This window comes from Hemitrygon akajei, chromosome 7, assembly GCF_048418815.1.
Source record: "Hemitrygon akajei chromosome 7, sHemAka1.3, whole genome shotgun sequence".
Lineage (NCBI taxonomy): Eukaryota > Metazoa > Chordata > Chondrichthyes > Myliobatiformes > Dasyatidae > Hemitrygon > Hemitrygon akajei.
In genome coordinates, this window is record NC_133130.1 from 154,771,672 (window position 1) to 154,793,730 (window position 22,059).

The window sequence follows — 22,059 nt, forward strand, 5'->3', positions numbered from 1 at the left end:
TTGATAGTGTGAATCTCTGATCTAACCCAGTGTGGATATGAACCTGCTGACTGTAACTCATCTTTAAATTATAGCTATTTGACATTAGTGGATTCCAGAACTGTCCTGTCATTTCCATGAAATGCACAGTAGCTGATTTGCTTGAAGTGATAAATGCACACAAGTTCAGGCATCTTTGACAGCTTATACTATAATTTACACAATATTGATAGAGTTGATATTTATACAGATGACGGACTGCTAATATTTTCAAAGTTGGATTAAGCACATTTTAAAGTGCATTCCCACTCCATGCTGTTAATTTTACAAACAATGTTGCAAATTTACTGGGATCAAAAGATCTGCAGCCGGGCTCAAAGAACAATCTTGTGAGAAATAGAGAGAAATAAAACTGTACAGGTTAGTGAAGAACAATTGCATAGAGATTAACTGTGACTTCTTGATGCATATTTTTCAATGCTCCCATTAACCAGTCTCTTACTAATTGGTGGAATGAAAATTTCCGCATCAGGTCTGTATTAACAAAGGCTTAATCATTTGATGAACTGAGCCATTTTGCTCAAGCTTGTTTTTTCTGGTGTTCCTTACAGATGAGGGGTGAAATGTAGCTACTGTCTCACAGCTCTTGTGACCAGAGGCACAATCGTGATCTTCTGTGTTATCTGCATGGAGTATGCATGCACTCTCTGAGATGGCAAGGGTTTCTTTCCACACCAAACGGCTGTGAGTCAGTAGGTTACCAGATTGATTCCTGGGATGGCAGAACTTTCATATGAAGAAAGACTGGATCGACTAGGCTTATACTCACTGGAATTTAAAAGATTGAGGGGGGATCTTATTGAAGCGTATAAAATTCTAAAAGGATTGGACAGGCTAGATGTAGATGCAGGAAGATTGTTTCCGATGTTGGGGAAGTCCAGAATGAGGGGTCACAGTTTAAGGATAAAGGGGAAGCCTTTTAGGACCGAGATGAGGAAAAACTTCTTCATACAGAGACTGGTGAATCTGTGGAATTCTCTGCCACAGGAAACAGCTGAGGCCGGTTCATTGGCTATATTTAAGAGGAAGTTAGATATGGCCCTTGTGGCTAAAGGGATCAGGGGGTATGGAGAGAAAGCAGGTACAGGGTTCTGAGTTGGATGCTCAGCCATGATCATACTGAATGGCGGTGCAGGCTCAAAGGGCCGAATGGCCTACTCCTGCACCTATTTTCTATGTTTCTATGTTAATTTGGATTGGTAGAATCTATTGGTGGCAAAGGAAAATTAATGGAAATGCAGTAAGAGTATTTGGAATAGGAACTAGCAAGGAAGGTGGTTCATTCTGTGAGTAGGTGTAGCCATTTTAAGCCACAATGATCTTAGGGTCTTGCTTTACAGCACCGAAACAGGCCCCTGAGCCCCACCTAGGTCAACCATCAAGCACCCATTTTCACATCCCATTTATTTTCCTCACATTTCTCCCAGATTTTGTCTCCCACCAACACAGCAGGAACAATTTACTGTGACCAGTTAGCCTACCTAACTACAAGTCGTTGGAATGTTGGAGGAAACCCACACAGCCGAAGGTAGAACATGGAAACTCCACACCAACAGCATCAGAGGTCAGGATTGAAGTCAGGTTGCAGGGGCTGTGAAACATCAGTTTTTTTTTACTGGCTGTGTCATTGAGCCACCTTCTTTGATTACATAAGGAATTATGGAGCTTCCTTCCATACAGCATGAATGAGAATCAGAAATTGTGCCTTTAAGTTCCAAGATTTGTTGAGACTTGCTGTCTTCCTGAGAATATGACTGATCTTCTACAAAGCTCCAGTAATTTAGTATTTATTAAGCGTCAGTCACAAAGCCAAGGGTTATATTTCTTATTGACTGAGAATAAAATCCGTAACCTTTTTTGGCAAACCTTGGTTGGCTATACATATTGAACTCACTGAGTAACTGGAATTATTTTATAAAAATAAATCTAGTTTTGGGTTTGGTTTGCTCTTTGTACAACAATGTGATACTGAAGTAATTGTCTTTGGCAAAATTTCTTAGTGTCATGACACACTGTGCTCTACTTGTAGAATTTCAGGTCTTAATTGATGGCAATTGGCTTTACACTGACACATACCTTGCCATGACATACAATAATATAAGGTCAAAGTTAACCCCAAATCTGTTGCAAGCACTGGGCAACTTGGATTTAGAAATGTGATTTGCTTTTCGGTTAATTCTAGGGCAAAGTGATATGGATGTACGGTTCCTTCGTCCAAGTATAGCCAACTGCCTTTTCTCACTCAGCGTCCACAAAACCAAAGCGATGGTAGTTGATTTCAGGAAAGGGAAGGAGGGTAAACATGTGCTAGTATACAATGGATGAATCGGTGCTGGAGGGAGTCAGCTGCTTTAAATTTTAGGACATTAACAAGCCCTTTATCCTACCCATAGATGAAATTATGAAGAAAGCATGGCTGCACTTATACTTTCTCAGGAGGTTAAGGAGGATCAGCTTGTCACGAAAAACTCAAACAAACTTTGACTTCTGATGTAATCCTTTGGGATTGAGGATGACTTGCTTCCTCTCTGGTTTTGTGTGTCCTGATGTGGTAAACGAGGCCAATGTGGAAACAACAGACTCTTCCATTAGAGAGCAGGAGGTAACTGGCTTGGAGGGTAGTTCATAACATGGTACACTTCTTCCACTATTTATGCACAAACTTTGTGTGCTCTTGACACTTAGAGTCAAGGTCCTCAATACAATCCTGCTTATTCCATTATTCCATGTTCCATTGTTCAAAAAGGGAACAAGGACCAGTTAGTTTCACATCAGTGGTAGGGATGTTACTGTAGAGAGTTTTGCGGGATAGGATTTATTAGCATCTGGAAAACCATAGCCTAATTAGGGAGAGCTAGCATGGTTTTGTGCAGAGCAGGTCGTATCTTCCCAACTTGAATGAGTTTTTTGACAAGATAACTGATGAAGGTAGAATATTGTTGTCTGCATGGATGTTAATAAGACTTTAGACATGCGAGGCTCATCCAGTAGATTAAGATGCATGGGATCCATGGTGAAACAGCTGTTTGGATTAAGAACTAGCTTGCTTATAGAAGACAGAGGGTATTAGTCAGAGGGACTGATTCTAGCTGGAAGTTTGACATCAGGATCTGTACTGGGATCTCTGCTGTTTCAATCCTATGTAAGTGACCTGGATAAAAATGTAGATGGATGGGTTGGTAAGTTTGTGGATAATATGAAGATTGGTGGTGTTGTCAATAGCATAAAAGACGGACGAAGAATTCAAAAGGGCTACAGATCACTTGCAGATATGAGAGAACAGATGGCAGATGTTTAACCTGGCCAAATGTGAAGTTTTACACCGTAGTAGGTCAAATACAAAGAGAGAGTACACTGTTAAAAACAAAATCCTTAACAATGTTGATGAACTGAGGGATCGTAGCGTTCAAGTTCATAGCTCTCTTAAAGTATTTACACAGGCTGTTGGGTGGTTAAGAAGGCATATAGTATGCTTGCATTTGTTAGTTGAGGCACTGAGTGCAAAAGTCAGGAAGCTATGTTATAGCTTTTTAGAACTCTAGTTAGGTCACATCTGAAGTATTGCATACAATCTAGTCATCCCACTGTAGGATAGACATGAAGGCTTTGAAAAAGTTTACAGAAGAGATTTACGAGGATGTTGCCTGGATTAAGGGTACATTGGACAAATTTGGGTTGTTTTCTCTTGGGTGGCAGAGGCTGAGGGGGGTTAAGATTATAAGATTATGAGCGACATAGAGAGAGAGTAGAGAGTTGACAGACAGTACAGTCGTCCTTTGGTATCCGAGGGGGATTGGTTCAAGGACATCCCGCGGATACCGAAATCCACGGATGCTCAAGTCCCTTTTATAAAATGGTGTAGTATTTGCATATAACCTACTCACATCCTCCTGTATACTTTAAATCATCTCTAGATTACTTATAATACCTAATACAATGTAAATGCTATGTAAATAGTTGTTATCGTGTATTGTTTAGGGAATAATGACAAGAAAAAAATTCTGTACATGTTCAGTACGGGCGAAACCATCGTAGCTCTTCTGGGAACGCTGATGCTGCCTCGGCATCAGCTGATGCCAATTCTTCCATGATCTTTAAGTTCTTGAGGCTGTAGTGCTTTACATAGCTAGCCAGCCATCCCTTACTAGCCTTAAACTCCTTCCTCTTGCTCACAATACAAGTAGCAAACAAACGAGATGTGAGGCGAACAATGCTCAAATAGCGTGTGTTCAAGAGAGATTGAGGATCTGTGAAATGGTAGGAGGCTACAGCAGGGTATGCCTACACATCACTTCATTCACATGGATTCAGCATAGTGTTCGGCGCCCGACTAATTCAAGTTTTGCTTTTTGGAACCTTCTAGAATTTTTTTTTGAATATTTTCGATCTGCGGTTGGTTGAAACCGCGGATGTGGAACCGGCAGATACAGAGTGCCAACTGTATCTTTTTACAAGGTTTGAAATGTCTAATGCCAGAGGACATGTATTTAAGGTAAGGGGGTAATTTCAAAGAAGATATGAAGGTCAAGATTTTTACACAAAGCAATTGCCATAGGTGGTGGTTGAGACAGAAACATCAGGTCCTTTTAAGGGATGTTTAGATAGGCACATAAATGTGAGGAAAATGGAAGGATATGGACTGTGCAGGCAGAAGAGATTAGTTTAGTTGACCATTTGATTACTAATTTAATTGGTTCGGTATAACATTGTGGGCCGAAGGGTCTTTTCCTGTGCTGTGTTGCTCTGTGTTCTGTGATCGTTCCTCCTCTAGTTGGAGTGAACATGGGCCAGAGCTTCCCAGGAGTCATGGTCAGTGAAAGAAACTTCAAGTACTTCCTAGAACCTTTTCCTCAGGCTCTCTGCTGTTTGCCCCAACAGCCAAGCTCAGAGCAGAGTCTTCTGAGAATCTAGAGTCATTGTAGTTAACTGAGTGTGACCATGGCCTCAATACTGCAGAAAAATGGATTTTCCTTTGGACACTGATAATGATGTTCTAATGTTTTCAGTGAATTTGGAGAGTTTTGTGGAGATATTGTTTGTGTAACATGTATTCAGCAGGGATTCCTTATCAAAATGCTAACTAGTCCTTTGATTGTTTCACTCTGAGATCTCATTAAATCAACCATTTCCGGAGTAGTACGATGTGAACTGATTGGCAGTAACACCAACACATTTAATGTTATTGTGAATTGTTTGTGGAAATTACGGTGGTTGAAGCACTGTTCAAGATGATGTGAATTAAATTTTAAATTTTGCATTCTTCAATTCTTGGAAATGTACTTTAATGAGCAAAATTAAATATTATTGCAACAAAAAGCCGTGGATTTGTGCTTAACATCCCGAAGCAATCCAGAAAAAAGAGCAAACCATGTATTTATAAATGAGTCAGATCCCAGTTAGCTTTTTGTGCACGAAAAGATGGAGCGAAAAATTCATTCATTGTCACAAAGGTTTTTTTCCTCCCCCTTTCATTTATGAGTTTTCCTAAGATGATGACCATGTTCATTATTGCCATACAGTTTGTTCATGTTCTTTGAAACAGCTTGGCATAGTGCAGATATTTCGTGCATCCGCATGGAAATATTCATGACTGCATTTGTCCTGCTGCTTACTTGATGAATTTCATTCAAAATCAATATGCATCTCAGTTACTTAACTCTAGTTATTACCATATTAACAGTGTCAGAATTGTTTTAGCTGCTTTTCCAGTGTTTCTTCCACACAGAGGAGAAATCTGTTTTGAAATGTGTCCATGTATCCAAGGGCATAAATTATGACCCTCCTCAAGTTACCTGAGAAGAGAGTGGTTTGCTTTCTTCTTGAACCACTAACCCCACACAATATTTGCTTCTCCTCAACTTTGTCCCATAGGAAGTTTCAGAATGTTCAATTAATTTAACTAATGGAACACTTCTTGTATGTATTAATGAGGAGTGCTGTGTGAGCTTGAGGGGAGCATGGGGGGCATCGATGATTTTCCTATGTTCTGAAGAAGCCTTAGTCATAGAGAAGAGCTGTTTGTCATTTTAGTGTCATATGGCACAGAAACAGGCCACTCAGCCCACTAAGTCCACTCTGACTATCAAATGCTATTTGTACTAACCCATCACTTATATCTTGCTGTAGAACTACAAACATCACACATGAAAGAAGGGGTAAACATTTAATATAGGACATGTACTCTCAATCAAGTGCTCTGGTTGATACAACTTTTTAAAAACAAATTTATTTCAACTATGCCCATCCTAAAGAAGTGAGCAGTATTCCTGACCTACACTTCATAATTGATAGAGATATTAAACATTGAACGCTTGCCACTGAGTCCCCAAGCTCTGAACTGCTTGTGCAACTGCTACTGTTGTCATGTTGGCTCAGCGGGGAATCGAAAGCACAACAAAAAGCTCTGGAAACCCAGGGAGTTTCGATCGAGAGAGAAACAATTCATGTATCAGTTCCAGAACCTATCATCAGTCCCTCTTGTGTGTAAGGTTGGCATCTGCCAGTTACTTGTAATATTTTTTACCCAGGCTTTGATATGATGAAGAACTCACTGTATGTTCAGTTATTATCAACACTGAGACTTCAACATAAGGAGGGAGCATGGAAAAATTGAGTTTATTTCTGGTTCAGCCCTGATCTTATTAAATAATGGAAAAGGCTGAAACAGTTCATTTGAGCTTTTATTCACTGGGGGCTTTGGAGTGTGGAGCATTAGCTGTCTCCTGACAGTCACCAGCCCCATTAGTATCTGCACACTCAGCCAATTCCCCACCAGGTATTGCAGCAGCATCTGTGATAAGTATAGTCACTCTGCTATCAGCATAGACAACCAACTTGGTCAGGGCAACAGGGAACTCATTTGATGTTCTTCACGGTAGTATCACAGGATTCAAATGTCCACATGAGGGAGAAGGATCTGCAGGACAGTGAATTTGACAGTGCACAATCTCTTTGAACTGCACTAGGTTGTTGACCTGAGGTATCTGTTGCCTCAGTTTAAGGACAATGCCAGTGAACTGCAGCTGACCCTGCAGTGTACGTCGAAGATGATGGTGATATTATCAGTTGTCTGCTGTTGCTTGATATTCATGTATGTGGCATTTACAAGTCTGTATGTTAATTCAATAAGTTTAACAAGTCAGTTTTAATGAATATTGAAGCTAGGTCCAGGTGAGATGAGAGACAGAGGTATACTTTTCCGTTCCTCACCCGAAACTGCTGGATTGTTTCAAACCACTGTTGCCTGAAATGGAGGTTGTCACTTCCCGGTTCTCAGTATTTCATCTGAGAAAGTATTTCAAAATCGCTTCCGAAGCTCAACTGGATAGATCACATAAAAGTTCTGTTTATAACAGCCATTTAGAGGCTGGGTATTCGGGATGCACAACACCAAAAGTCTTTTCACCATTTACAAGGCATCAGTTAGGAACCAGATGCCTGGGTGAGGACAACTTGAATGAAATTTGAGAAGTTCAACTCCATCCACAACGAAGCAACTATTCATTGGCACACACCCTAGATGTGCAACACATGCAAATTCTGGAAGAACTCAGCAGCTCATACAGCATCTATGGAGGGAAATGAACAGCTGATTTTTGAATGAACAATTCTGGGCCCAAAAAGTCAGCTGTTCATTTCTCTCTATAGGTGCTACCTGACCTACTGAGTTCCTCCAATATTTTATGTGCGTTCCTCGGGATTTACAGTATTTGCAGAATCTCTTGTGTGATCCTATATGTGCATTTTCCCTTGCAGCTGGTGCACTGTGGGTGTAAAGTGTGCAGCACACACAACGCATAGCATAACTTCTTGGGCTACTCCAGTAGTTCCTGTCAAAACTACAGCCAACAAGAAGGACAAGGTTAACAGGTGCTTGAGAACATCTTTTGCTGCTAGTTCCCTTCCTGCTTGCACACCATCCTAACTTCAAAATAAATCTCTGTCCCTTCATCATGTCTGATTCAACCCACCCAAAGATATTATCGAAAGACCCTCAAGAAAAGTTCCTTTGAAGTTCTTAACAAAGGAGAGTCATTAGCAATTGCTCAAGGGCAATTAAGGATGGGGAATAAATGCTGGCCTTTTCAATGATATTTGCATGCTGAAAACATTTAGTACAATGTACTTAGAAATATAAAAGTGTTTTCTTTTTCTATCTATCTTCCAACAATCTGCCCCGTTGTCAGTTAGACTCTTGTTAGGAAGATTTCTAAGGAGTGTAGGTTTGCAAATACACCTTTAACAAATGTTTGCCCAATGCTTTGTGAGGATCCATCAGAACTGTCCCCTTGGTCACTTCAGAAGTCATTGAGCAAACTGCCATTCAAGAAAGAGGATTTACTTTCATGAATGTACATCTGGAATGTCCAGATGGAAAATCATGAATAATGCAGTCATAAATCCACAGCAGAAATTAATGCAAATGATAAGAACTTCAACCATGCATTTTATGGGGATGAAACTGTTCATTTACATAATCCAATAGGCAAGTTAGTTCTGTGGATACTGTTGTTGCACATCTGGTACAAACATATTAACTGAATAACTGCTAGGCATTATTCCCTTTTATTAAATTAAATTAATTTATTTTTATTAAATAAATTAAATAACATTTAACTTAGCAATTTCCAGTAACAGTGTGTAACCTTACTCGTTTACCAACATTATTATGCTTTAGTTAATCAAGACTAATTGCAGGATTATTCTGGATACCAACAGACACACTTCGGTGACCACATAGCTAGCATTTAATTTTAGCTGACAAAGTTTACAGAGGGATATTTGGGGTGGACTTGGCCTGGTCCAGGTCCAACCATGACAATGACAATTCCAGTATAATGTCTGAAGAGCTGCTGTTCAGCTCCAGGACAGTCTGATGAATTTAAGTTTATGGGTGCCACACAGGAAAATCTATCACATTGCTTTATGGGTCCATCTCTCCAAACTGCACCCATAAAACAGAAATGCCATTTTTTAAGAAAGCACAGAGAACGAGAATTCTGGATAAGCTGGGATATAGTGTGCAAGGATTGAGATATGTCAATAATTCTCAAACTAGTGCATGATGTTTGGTGAATTAATGCTGACCATTCACCTTGTGTGCAGGTAGGTTCCATTATCTTGACAGCACTTAAAATTAACTTGCACTATTTCAGTCAGACTGTAATTCTAAAGGTATGTGTGCATTGTGATGTTAGGGGTAAATTCAGGTTCTTAATAGAGTAGTAGTAGTTCGATCACTCGAGTTGAATATGATGTTCTCCTAAGGGGTTGCCTGTTGGTGGGTGTTGTAATGTCAGTATTATTAAAAGCAAGTTAATACTAACCGGGAAGCTGTTGGTAATGAGAGGCTGGTTCCAGGGTCAGCAGGGCTTTACTTCCGGTGTGCATTGTATGGAGTTCCACCACCCATGCCATATGAGGTACCTGGAAGCCTCTGTATTGTAAATATCATTTGCCGTCCCAGATAAAGATGTTCTTTTGGCCATAAAGTTGTCGAGTGGTCCTTTTGTAAAGTAGAAGTTACCGCATACTTTTGGCGATGAGGTGAACTGGTTTTGTGGACGTGTCAGCCCGTTTTGAACGGGAGCTGTGAGCGGGCGAGGGGCCTCGCGTTTCAGATGGCTGCGTTTGGGACTGTCAGTGAATTTGGGGAGGGTTAGGGTTCTGGCTGGAGTATGAGGAAAGGTCGGGACACTTTTTCCTGTGCTAATGGAGTTACTGAGGAGGCTAAGAAGCGCTCTATTCTCCTGAGTGTGTGTGGGGCAAAGACTTACAAGTTGATAAGGAACTTAGCCACACTGCGGAAACTGGGAGAAATTCCATATGATGAACTGGTCAAGCTCGTGGGGAACCACCACAATCCGAAACCTTCGGTGATAGTCCAAAGGTTCAAGTTTCACAGCCGTTTCCGGAAGCCAGGTCTGTCTGTGGGTGATTTTGTGGCGGAGCATTGCGATTTTGGAGCAGGGTTGGATGATATGCTCCATGATAGATTAGTATACAGCATTAATAATGACACCATACAATGCCACTTGTTGGGGGAAACCCCACCATTGACTTTCAAGACAGCCCTAGAGATTGCCCAAGGCATGGAGATGGCTGCTAATAATGCTGAGGATTTCCAGAAAGGACATGGGGGTAGTAGTCGGCGGCAGTGCACCAAGTCAGGAGGGAGACAGGTAAACAGACGAAGCGGGTGAAATGTCTTTGGTGTGGAGGGACGCACTATGCAAATGTTTGCAAATTCAAAGATACTGTCTGCCATGCTTGTAGCAAAAAGGGACATTTAGCTAAAAAGTGCAGGAACTTAAAGGGTAAGGTTAAGCCTGGGCAGGGGAAAGCTCAACAGACTCAGGCAGCCACACACCACTTAGCAGAAGCAGACGAAGAGGCAGCGTGTACCTACAACATGTTTGGAGTGGAAACGGATGAGGAAAAACCTGAACCATATTATGCCACAGTTACTGTCAGTGGAAAGGACATTAAGTTCGAATTGATTCAGGGGCTACTGCATCGATCATTAGTGAAGAGGACAGGAGGACATGGGGGTCCAACCTGCCTCCCATCAAACAGTCTAAGCTCAAGCTCAGGACCTATATGGGGCAGCCCATACCTCATTTAGGGGTGTTACATGTGGATATTTCAGCCTGGGGCAGAAGGCTGAAACCAGGCTGGTGATAGCTAAGGGCAGCGGGCCCAGTCTTTTGATCCGCAATTGGCTTCGCAAAATCCAGCTCAACTGGCATGAAATTAAGTATGCACACACGATGGAGGACATTCTGCAGCAGTATAGTGACGTTTTCAGGGACGAGCCTGGCACTCTGAGGGCATGACTGTGAAACTCCATGTCGACCCTGAGGCCACACCACGTTTTTTTACCCCAGGTCAGTGCCCTATGCCATGAAAGGCATAGTTGAGGAGGAGCTGGAATGTTTACAGGGGCTGGGCATCATTGAGCCCGTCCAGTTTTCAAGGTGGGCGGCTCCCATTTTTCCAGTTTTGAAGGCAGGTAATGTGATATGTGGGAACTACAAGCTTACAGTGAATTGGGTCTCTAAGCTGGAGGAGTACCCATTGCCACAGGTGGATGACCTGCTTGCGACCCTGTCAGGGGGTAAGCTGTTCACAAAGCTGGACATGAGCCACGCCTACCAACAGCTGCTGCTGGACGAGGATTCAAAGGAGTATGTCACAATCAGTACGCACAAGGGATTATTCAAATGCAGTCGCCTGGTGTTTGGAGTGGTGTCTAGCCCCGCCATTTTCCAAAGGACAATGGACTCTTTGTTGCAGGGGATTCCGCGCGTAGCAGTATAACTTCATGATATTTTGATCACAGGAACCACAGGGGGGTAGCATCGGGCTAACTTAGAACAGGTGCTGAAGAGGCTCTCAGATGCAGGGCTGCAAGTGAAATGTGGAAAATGTGTGTTCCTGGCTCCAAGTTGTGGTGAACTACATATACCTGTCTGGACACGCCCCTCTGCTGACTGTTCCTGTGGCTCCTCCCACAGACCCCTGTATAAAGGCGGTTGGAGGCACTGCTCCTCCCTCGGTCTCCAGGATGTTGTGTGGTGGTCTCTTGCTACTAATCGTGGTTTCTTGCAGCTAATAAAAGCCTATCATTCGCCTCCCGTCTCCGAGAGTTATTGATGGTGCATCACAAGTGTGACCTACCTAGGACACAAGTTTACAGCTGAGTGGCTTTGCCCAGTGGAGGACAAAGTGAGAGCTATCAAGAAGACCCCAAGCCCCAAGAGCGTCACTGAAATCAGATCATTTTTGGGCATGGTGAATTATTATGGCAAGTTTCTTCCTGACCTCTCAAAGGTTTTGGCCCCACTGTGTAAGCTGCTTCACAATGATACTAAGTGGCAGTGGGATGAAGAACAGGAGGAAGCTTTCAAGGAAGTGAAAGGTCTCCTCCAGTCAGTGAAACTGCTTGTTCACTATGACCCAGACAAGGAGATCACCCTTTCATGCGACGCTTCACCCTATGGAGTCGGGGCAATTCTCTCCCACGTAATGGAGGACCATTCCGAGAAGCCTATTGGCTTTGCTTCACGTACCCTGACGGCTGTTGAGAAGGGATATTCACAGCTAGATAAAGAAAGTCTGGCCATTGTTTTTGCAGTCAAACACTTTCATCAGTACCTCTATGGACGTGTATTCACAATTTATATGGACCATAAACCACTGATGAGCCTTTTTAGTGAGGCCAGATGCATCTCACTGCTAGCCTCAGCCAGGATACAGCGTTGGGCTCTCACATTGTCAGCCTACCAGTATACTATAGTGTACAGAGCGGGTGGGGATAATGCAAACGCTGATGCGCTGAGTCGACTCCCTTTACCTGAGATGCCCGTTACTACATATGTGCCTCCAGACACTGTGTTTTCATTGGAGAGGCTGTCTGCGACACCTGTAAAGGTGACCCAGATCAAGCAATGGACAGGGAGGGACCCAGTCCTGTCTCAGGTCAAGACTTTCCTTTTACAAGGTTGACCCAGAGTCGTGGAAGGAGAGGAACTGAGGCCTTATGCCAAACGCAAGATGGAACTCAGTCTGCAGGATGGTTGCATTTTCTGGGGGGCGAGGATCATCGTGCCTCCCCCTGGCCATTCACAGATTGTGGAGGAAATTCATGAGACTCATCCAGGGGTGTCGCGAATGAAAATCTTGCAAGATCCTACGTCTGGTGGCCAAGAATGGATCAGGATCTGGAGAACAAGGTAAAATCATGCACGCAATGTCAGACCAATCAGAACATGCCACCACCAGCTCCTTTGCACCCATGGGAGTGGCCAGTATACCCCTGCTCTCGCTACATTTGGACTTTGCTGGCCCCTTTATGGGGCAGATGTTCACTCCAAAAGTTAGAAGCTCACATCATGAGCAACATCACAGCCCCCTCAACCTTGAAAACTCAGGAAAGTGTTTGCAGTCCACGGGTTGCCTGACACTCTGGTCACTGATAATGGCCCGACGTTCACCAGTGAGCTGTTCGGTGAGTTCATGTAGCAGAATGGCATTCGTCACATTCGGATGGCCCCTTTCCACCCGGCCTCAAATGGTTTGGCTGAGCAGGCTGTTCAGACAGTGAAGGAAGGCCTGAAGTGGATGACAGGGGACTCTCTTAGTACACAGCTTTCACGTTTCCTGTTTAAATACCACCTCACGCCACAGACTATGACTGCACGCACTCCAGCAGAGATGCTGATGGGGCATAGGCCCAAGTCCAAATTGGACCTGCTGCGCCCGGACATGAAGGCAAAAGTGGAGAGAAAGCAGGAAAAGCAGAAGGAGGGACATGATCAACATGCGCGAGAGAGACAGTTAAAACCGGATGACAATGTCAATGTGAGAAACTTCAGCAGTAGCAATAATCAGCAATGGCTACCTGGGGTTATTCTTAAGCAGAGTGGTCCAGTTTCCCGTGTTGATAAGCTGAATGATGGGCATGTTTTCCACAGACATCAGGACCATGTGCGCCTGCGTCATGATACAGGCTCAGAGGTAGACAGTTGCATGGAGTTTCCAATGGTGAGACAGACTACTGGGGAAACATGCCAGAGAGAGAGAGATAGAGAGAGACACTGGCAGAGGAGGCAGAGTCCCCTGAAGAGTATGGACATTCTCACGTGGACACACAGACCCCTCTCATGCCCCCAACACCAGATCCACCCAAAACATCCTCACCAGCGGTGCCTGCTGGGTCACCGGGGGTAGTGCGTAGATTGCAGCGCCCTCACAAACCACCTGACAGACTGAATCTTTGATTGGATAGTTGTTTTTTTTTGTTTTTTTAGATTGAATGTTGAATTTGCCACATTTTTTAGGTGTTTTGTATTGGTAACCTGTTGCTAATGATACCACTGTTTTTATTTCCCAGTTCTTCTACATTTGGGGAATGTTGGATTTTAAAGGGGGAGAAATGTTGTAATGTGAGTATTATTAAAAGTAAGTTAATACCAATCGGGAAGCTTTTGGTAGCAAGAGGCGGGATCCGGGGTTGACGGGGTTTTACTCCCGGTGTGTATTGTATGTAGTTCCACCACCCATTCCGTATGAGGTACCTGAAAGCCTCTGTATTGTAAATATCAGTTGCTGTCCCAGATAAAGATGTTCTTTTGGCCATAAAATTGTTGAGCGATCCTTTTGTAAAGTAGAAGTTACCACAGTGGGTGAAAGGCTTCCAGTTCTTCCAATCCTGCCACATTGACCACTTGCTGATTGTTATAGGACTTAATCTAGGATTTTAGGGTGGATTCCCTTAATAGCGACTGCTTGTGCATGACTTTGTCTGACAAGGGGAGGACGATGCCTGGTTTTAATAAAGACATTGATCTGGGAAATGTTTTCAGATTCTCTGTTGGTTGCCAAGGTACGAAATTTCACCTTTGATGCTCTCTTTGTGGAGTTTACGAGCTCTCTTGGTGACCGTGTGAGTTTTGTCTGGATCCACAACTGAAAGATATGGTGTTTGATAGGTTAATTAGCTTGTGTAACTTGCTGCAGATGTAGCTGCCTGGAAGGTTTCTGGGAATGTAAAAAAGAACAGATTATGGGAAAAGAAATTAAGGCACCATGGTAGTTTAATAGTTAGTGCAACACAATTGCAGCTTGCGTTGGAGTTTAGAGTTCATTTCTGGGGACCTCTGTAAAAAAAGTTTGTGCGTTCTTTCCTATGTGCGCATGGGTTTCCTCCAGGTGGTCCAGTTTCCTCCCGTAGTCCAAAGAAATACCGCTTAGTATGTTAATTGGTCTTGTAAATAATACTGTGATTAGACTAGGGTTAAATCGGTGGGTTGCAAGGTAGCACGGCTCGAAGGGCTGGAAGGGCCTGTTCCACGTTGTATTTCTAAACAAGTAATAAATAAGAGAATAGGATTGATGGAGCTGGCATAAACTTGATGGGTCAAATTAGCCTTCTCCTACATCACAGAAAAATATAAAATTGGAAGGACATAAAGGAAGATTTGTCTGGTATCCACGGGGGACCGGTCAGGCTGGCAAATATACCTACCAATGGAAGAGAAAGATGATAACTGTATTGTTGACTATAAGAGCCAAGTTCTTGGATCTGCATGTGGAGCTCCATAAAATTCATGATCTAACATCAAGTTCAGCATGTGCATCTCAAAATGTCAAGGTTTCCCCATCGACATGTACTACCTGCCCCATAGCAGAGGCATTGCGATATAGCTGATCAGCAGTTCCAACAGTGTCCATGTAAAGGATATTGGAAATTCTTTGGACGTCAAGGCCTAGTTGAGCTACTGATTGTCAAACTGAAGCTATCCTTTTTTTTATGCCCACCAGCTCCTTAATACTTTGATGTGCTTGACTCATCAGTCTTCCAAGTTTCCATCCTCCCTTTGGACTAGTCCAAGCCAATTTAGTGGAGGCTATGTCCGTGATCCTGCCACCACAATATTTTTATGTAGAGCAGACCAGTCCTTGTCCAAAATTCAAGTTGAACACATACAATAGTGGAGCACCTTTTTCATTCATTCATTGAGTGTGAAACTATTTTCTTAACACCCTAAGACAGAAGCAGAATTAGATAATTTATTTTAGGCTGATTTAATTTTCCCTCTCAACCCCATTCTCCTCTCTTTTCCCCATAACCATTGACACTCTTACTAAAGAACCTATCAATCTCCACTTCAAATTTATCTAATGACATGGCTTTCACAGCCATCTTTTGAATGAATTCCACAGATTCACCACTCTCTATCTGAAGGAATTCCATAGATTTACCACCCGTTGACTGAAGAAATTTCTCTGCATTTCTGTTCTGAAGGAGCGTCCTTTTATTTTGAGGCTGTCCCCTCTGGTGCTAGGCTGTCCTACTGCTGGATACATTCTCTCCACGTCCACTCTATTCAGGTCTTTCAAAGCAACATATGCCAGTACACATTTGCTCTTATCAGCATTGTACAGATGAGGATTTTACTTTTACACATAGAGGAAGTAGCTTCATCTTAAGGGGAAAAAAAATTGAGACCACTGCATCTTCTTCCATGTGGAACATAAGCTGGTTTTCTTCAGCTATCTCACATTGCCACAATATGTGAACTAATCCTCAGTGAGCTACGCCCACATAAGATCATTTCTGCTTGCAAATTTAACAAGCAGCCTGTTGTTGAATCTGTTGAGTTTTATGTAGGTTTTAGATTTTTTTTGTCATCTGCAGCTTTAAAAACAGCAAAACCTCTATGTTCTGAAGTCTTCAGATGTCAGATCCAAAACTTTAAAAGTGAGACTCCCACTGTTCTCCACTCTGCACAAATAAAAGTGCCAAATGTGAAGCTGAAACCATTCCAAATCCAGAAAAGTAGAATTTCTGCTGCACATTCCAACCATTGAACGGCAGACTTATGACTTGCATTAGGAAGAATTCATCAAGAGGAGTATCCTCATATGTAATTTTTCTTAGATATTTCCTTTTCCAAGAGTAAATGGGGCAATTCATCAGTATTTCCATGCTTAGTTGGTCTCTTGAATTTGATCTTGCAATTGGGTCCTCCCAGAAATAGAACCTATCTCTGCATACGTGCTGCTGCTGCTGTTAGTCGAACATCCTTCTGTGGATTGAAAATGTACACGAATGGTTAATGATCAGTAAGGAAGGTGAACTCTTTCCCAAAGAAGTACTGATTGGAACGTTTTAAAACCCAATCCAGATTCAATCTGTGAGGAATTTTTCTCTCCAGCAGTAAGGGAATGTGGTACGACCGTAAGACGAGGTATCACAGGCAAACTTTACTGGACGATGTGGATCATAATGTGTGAGAACTGTCCCTGAGGTGACCATTTCCTTTACTTTTTTGAAAACACCTCACACTACTTTGTCCAATACCATTTCTTCCCAATCTGTAGTAATGAGTTCAAGGGATGGAACATAGGAGCCAAGTTTGGCAGGAACCTGTTATAGTAACTGGCAAATCCTAAAAAGGAGTGCAACTATGACACATCCTTTGGCCTTGGTGCATTCACCACTGCTTGAATTTTCTCAACACACTTGTGTAAATATTATGCTTGGTTGAAAGAATTCACACTTCTGTCATGCAATAATCTTCTAATCTTCTTAACACTGTCTAGAGATTTTGGACAAGTTCCTCATCATCCTTTTAGATAACACTGAATGCTTGGGCAGCCTTGCAGCACCTGGTCCATAGCTTTCTGCCAGATTGCAGGTGCAGACGCTCCTCCAAAACTAAGACCATTATAACAATAAAGCCCTTTGTGAGTGTAGATGGTAAGCAACACTTTGGACTCTTGGAGTCTTCTTCCACCTCTTTCTCCAGCCTGTAGCTAGGCCTCAGTGAAGTCTAATTTACTGAAGTGCTTTCTTCCAGAGAATATTGATCTACTTACAGAATTGGGTTGATTATGACCTTAAAATTATCACAGAACCATTCTTCTTGGCGACGACTAGGACCACTGGCATTGCCAGTGGGCTTCACTCAACTTTGGACAGTATTCCTTCAGCTTTCTTGTGATCTAGGTCACTGACTACTTCATCATCGATGGTATAAGGATGGCTTTTGTAAAACATGGGTGTGGAATTTTCATTTAACGTTACTTTGTTCTTGATATGCTCGGGTTTTCCAATGCCATCCTTGAACATCACTGTGGCATCATCCAGTATCTTTCTTAATTCACTTTCAGTTGACTCCACTGCAGGGGATATGCATGCAAATAGTAGATGGATCTCCAGTCAAGTTGTAGTTATCTCAGCCAATCACAATCCCACAATGCTGGCCCCCTGTTTTTACCACATGGGGTTTGTTCATTGTTGTATTTCACTGTTATGAATGTCATTCCCATCAGAGTCAAATGTCCCAGTGTCCAATTCCATTTTAATTAATTTGTTGTTCACTTTTGCTGTAAGCCATATTACTTATCTATTGTTAGTTTTTACATTGTAAATCTCAAGGTTACTCTGTACTCTGTCACTATCTCCATTATCAGATTTTTGATCAACCACATGCAGGTTAGTGCTCTTTTTGAAACTGCAACTTGACTTTTTATCTTCTTTGCTTTTCTGTGCATTCCAATTATTTTTGTATGCCCGACTTGCTCTTTATTTGTGTCCTGGCATAATGGCATGTTGGCCTTCATAACAAGGGGAGTTGAGTATAGGAGCAAAGAGGTCCTTCTGCAGTTGTACAGGGCCCTGGTGAGACCACACCTGGAGTATTATGTTCAGTTTTGGTCTCCAAATTTGAGGAAAAACATTCTTGCTATTGAGGGAGTGCAGCGTAGGTTCACAAGGTTAATTCCCAGGATGGCGGGACTGTCATATGTTGAAAGGTTGGAGCGAATGGGCTTGTATACACTGGAATTTAGAAGGATGAGAGGGGATCTGATTGAAACATATAAGATTATTAAGGGACTGGACACGCTAGAGGCAGGAAACATGTTCCCGATGCTGGGGGAGTCCAGAACCAGAGGCCACAGTTTAAGAATAAGGGGTTGGCCATTTAGAACAGAGTTCAGGAAAAACTTTCTCACCCAGAGAGTTGTGGATCTATGGAATGCTCTGCCTCAGAAGGCAGTGGAGGCCAATTCTCTGGATGCTTTCAAGAAAGAGTTAGACAGAGCTCTTAAAGATAGCGGGGTCAAGGGATATGGGGAGAAGGCAGGAATGGTGTACTGATTGTGGATGATCAGCCATGATCACATTGAATGGCGGTGCTGGTTCAAAGGGCTGAATGGCCTACTCCTGCTTTGATGCATTTTCTGCGAGTTTCGCCTTTAAACCTCCATTAGTTTGGTGTATGTGAGCTCCTGCCACAACAGTAACACTATTTGTTTGGCCTTAATGGTTTTGTTCAGACATTACAATTCTGTTCAGGCTCACTTTCATTCCTGATTGCAACTCAATTGTGTCTCTGTCCGATGTTTCTATTGATACAGCGATTTCAACTGCTTCATTAAATATGAGTTTTGTTTTAGATAGGAGTCATTTTTGAATGCTTTCTTGTATGATTCCACAAACAAACAATCATTCTGTGCATCAATAAGCTCACAATGAAATTACAATGTTCAGATAACTTCTTCAATTCTGCCATGTATGCTTTCCAAGATGGTGGCGCGACGCAGCTTGCAGCTGCCACTCCAGAGCTGATTATCTGTTATTTGTGAAGCGGGGTGCCGTGCACAATCATAATTGGATGAAAAATGAATGGGAGCATGGAGGAAGATCTGAAAATCTCCAGGAAGACCTTCGTTGCTGCTGCTGCTGTGTGATCCGGGTCTCTGCTGGGAAGAACAGGCCCCCAGTCCTCGGCTTCACGTTGCCGATGGCTGTTGGCGGGGCCGTCCTAATATGCTTGGCAGAGGATGGTGCTCGGAGAAGCTGTGCCGGAGGGGATGGTCGGAGGTTCAACGGCTCGGAATCCGCTGCGGTCAGGTCGCTTTCACTGTGTGCTGCGTCTGCAAGGCTGGGTTTGACGGAGCTTTCATTGTGTGCTGCGTCTGCGAGGCTGAGTCGGGCGGTGCCGTGGGAGTCCATAGCGGTGGTTTTCCCTTCTGCCGCCGGCGTGGGATGGCGAGTCTGTCGGACTTGTGGAGTCTGCCTGAGGACTTGTGGAAACTGTGTGGTGATTTCTTTTGAACTTATAGTCTTTTAACATCTTTGGACTATTTTTACTGTGCCCATGGTCTGTTTTTTTTTATCAATTATGCTATTGTTTGCACTGTTGTAACTATATGTTGTAAATATGTGGTTTTGTGCAGGTCTTGTAGCTTTAGTCTTTGGTCTTGTTTGTCTGGTGGGATTGGAGCTCCTTTCCGGGGAACGCGCTAAGATGCTCGCACGATATTAATACGCAGCAGCCTCTCAGTAGTCTGGATTGGGGATTGCCAAACGTTATGTGGATTTTCTGGTGTAGTCTGTTTTGTCATGTGCTTTTGTGATGTCATTCTGGAGGAACATTGTCTCATTTTTTAACTGCATTGCATTTGTGGTTTTTAAATGACAATAAACTGAATCTGAATCTGAATCTGAAGTAGACTCCCTTTTGATTCCACCTATGAAACCTAAAGTGTTCTGCAATCAACAATGGTTTTGGTTCTAACTGTTCCTGGAGTCCTTTCACAATGTTAGCAAAGCTCAGTTCAGCAGGTTTGATTGGAGCATTTAAACTTCTCTGCAAACTGTATGCTTCCCTGCCTATTACACTCAATAAATCTGGCAGCCGCTTCTCATTGGCTATTTTATTTACTTCAAGATACTGCTCAATTTGTCCACTGTACATCAGCTAGTTATAAGTTGTGCAATTGAATACGTCAATCTTCCTGATGCAGCCAACCATTTCTTCTTTTCTTTTACTTTTGTTTATTATCACCCAGTATTCACTGTTTATGAACCCATGAATTTCATCCGTTTTCTACTTTTTGTTAACTCCACCGGCCCTTCCAAAACAAGACATGCTCCAATTAATTTTTTTAAAGTTCAAACGTCCCATTGCTCTTCAACAGTTAGGTGTCATCTTGGGTTCTTTTTAAAACTTACTCATTGCTACTTATGCACTGTAACTCTAAAACATAAAACCACGGAGTGGGAGATGTGCATCTTACATTCATTTTACTTTTAGCGAGGCACCCGCTTATGACGTGGTGACATAATGACGCATGTTATTCACATACTTTTACATATAATCCGCAATGAAATATGTAAACAACAAAGAAATGCTTAATCAAGCAATATCTACAATATTACTCAAATATTATTACTGAAATAGTAAATACACAACATCAAATCCAGAAATTTTCCCAGTGGCATCAGATTTATATTTATATCTTTCCAAAGAGCTTGTTTTCTCACTGTCAAGTCAAGTCACTTTTTATTGTCATTCCAACCATTACTCCTGGTACAGTACACAATAAAAACGAGACAACATCCCCAGAATTCAGCAAGAATAGGGATTTTACTGGCTGACCTTTTCAATGTTTGGGCTTCAGCATGAGCGTAATGTAAGGAGAATTTTGGAGCATTTTGGCCAGATTGAGATCACTTGTTCATGAGTTTAATGTAGTTGAAAAGTATTGCCTCCATGGTCTGTACTCCTGATTCTTCTACTTCTGCTGCAGCATGCGTTCTGAATAATGAGGGAAATCCATGAATGGACTGGCTTATCACCATCAGATACTGAGGAATCCTTTCAGTTCAGTGAGGAATGGAAAATGTTTTATTTACATCACATGTTTATTTAATGAATGTATAATTCACTTCTGGTGGCCATGTGATAATTGAGTGCAATGCTGGAGTGGAGACAACAGCATTTTAATGAGAAATGTTTTTGCTTCCTGTATTATGTGAACAATTTAGCCGGTATAGGAGCAACTTCAGTGCTCCCTGCTTAAGACAGGATTTTTAATCAGATGAATTTCATTTGAAAATAAAAAAAATCAATGCAATACCTCTGAGATACAAATCAGCAAAAATGTATAAGAAAGGCTTCTGAATCAAGTACATTTTTTGTGCATTCAATTTCAAATCTATTTGACAAGGAAGGAGAGGATAAGATATTTAGCTCCTCAAACCATAATGTCATTCCATTAAATCAAAGCTTACACAAAACACCTTTCCCCATAGCCTTTGCTAAGGGTATTTTTAAACTAAACATCAACCCCTATTGTGGAAGAGAGGTTCAAATCCATCCAACTGTATGATACAGAGATCCATTTCATAACTTCAGTCCTAAAACGCTTTGTTAAGTTTTAGAAAATGAATTTATCATTATAAGTCTCACTAGCTAGAAATGGTTACCTAGAAATACATCTCCATTAGGCAATGGTAATCACTTTAGCCTTTGAACGTGAATTTTGGATGCACTATCAGTGCAGTTTATGAATTGCTGTTCACCAGTTTTCTCTCTGTTCTATCCTTTCTCGCTAATATCTTGAAATTATAAGCAAATCATCTCATCACCCTCAAAATTACAGAGAATGCATTTGTGTAATCTTTAGTACTTTAGCCCACGTCCATGCATTTTCTTTCCA

General features: G+C 42.2%; 1 protein-coding gene across 5 annotated transcripts in view; it reads left to right on the plus strand.

The window, feature by feature from the left end:
• LOC140731037 (astrotactin-2-like) overlaps positions 1-22,059 on the plus strand; it is a 1,710,280-nt gene that overhangs the window by 680,550 nt on the left and 1,007,671 nt on the right. The window lies entirely within an intron of this gene.